General features: G+C 45.6%; 1 pseudogene; it reads right to left on the reverse strand.

The window, feature by feature from the left end:
• Positions 1 to 218: 218 nt before the first annotated feature.
• LOC102019354 lies at positions 219 to 1,108 on the reverse strand (annotated as a pseudogene).
• Between the last annotated feature and the right edge of the window lie 150 nt (positions 1,109 to 1,258).

Genomic DNA, 1,258 nt, shown 5'->3' on the forward strand with positions numbered 1-1,258 from the left:
ATAACCTGTTTAACCCTCCTGTAGCCCAGGGCTACAGCTAAATCCATACACTTGTACCCAGAGTCTGTTTCAGTTCTTGGGTCACCTCCATTTTCTTTTCTTTTTTGTTTTTAGACAGGGTTTCACTATGTAGTTCAGGCTGCCCTTGAACTCACAGTGATCCTCCTGCCTCAGCCTCCAAAGTGCTGGGATTACAGGCATGCACCACCACGCCCACTTCAGCTCCATTTTCTAAAAGAATCTTTTTTCCCATGGTTCCCATGTACAACTTAAAGCAAAGGTGTCCCCCATTCCAGTCATATTCGTTTACATCAACTCCACTCGAGCAGCATTTTGACAATATCTGTGTAGCCTTTACAACAGGCCAATGACCATGCACTTTTTTGACCTTTTCTGAAACGTTGGGGATCAGCACCATTCTGAAGTAGAATCTCTACCTCAGCTATTTGCCCGTGTGCTGCAGCCCGAATCAGGGGAGTAAATCTGAACGTTTTGTTCAGTGCGAGTAGCCAGGTAGGGCTCTGAGCTGCTAACTGGTGGACGGGGAAAGAATTCCCTAACAGGTGTGGTAGAGACTTCATTTCCTGTGTGTGTGTTGGTTGGAGTAGTTGGCTGTTTATGGGTGAGAATGTTTTGTGGCAGAGGGAGTCTAGATGCGTCTTACTTGAATTCCAGGAAAAGGCCGTGTATGCATAGTACATTCAGCTTTAATTAGGACAGATGCCACCTCCAGGTCAGAATTAACTGTATCTTGAATTTTTTTACGATCCTCTTCATTTACGGATTTCACACATTCGTATCAAAGCGGTTGGGCAGTATGAATTTCATTCCCATGGCAACGCCCTGAGCTGATCTTTCCTCTGAATTTGGGTCCAATAGATGTTCACGCCAGAGAGACTGTAGCTTCTGGGACACTTCCACTATCAGCCGGGCTGTACCCAGGTTCGGTGATGTAGCCATGATATCAACTATGGTTTTCAGTAATTAAAACATTTCTGCATGATTTCCTCTTGGAATTATAAGAATGCTATCCGGTGTATTCTTAGAATTTGGATATTAAAAAATCTCGACGCCGGGTGAGGTGGCGCACGCCTGTAATCACAGCACTCAGGAGGCTGAGGCAGGACGATCCTTGTGAGTTGGAGACCAGCCTGGGCTACAAAGGGAGCTCAAGGCCAGCCTGAACTGCATAGCGAGACCATGTCTCCAAAAAAAAAAAAAAAAAAAATCTCAAGCCCGGGTTTGTTTTGGCCACGAC

This window comes from Chinchilla lanigera, unplaced genomic scaffold (genome assembly GCF_000276665.1).
Source record: "Chinchilla lanigera isolate Chin_1 unplaced genomic scaffold, ChiLan1.0 scaffold00051, whole genome shotgun sequence".
NCBI lineage: Eukaryota > Metazoa > Chordata > Mammalia > Rodentia > Chinchillidae > Chinchilla > Chinchilla lanigera.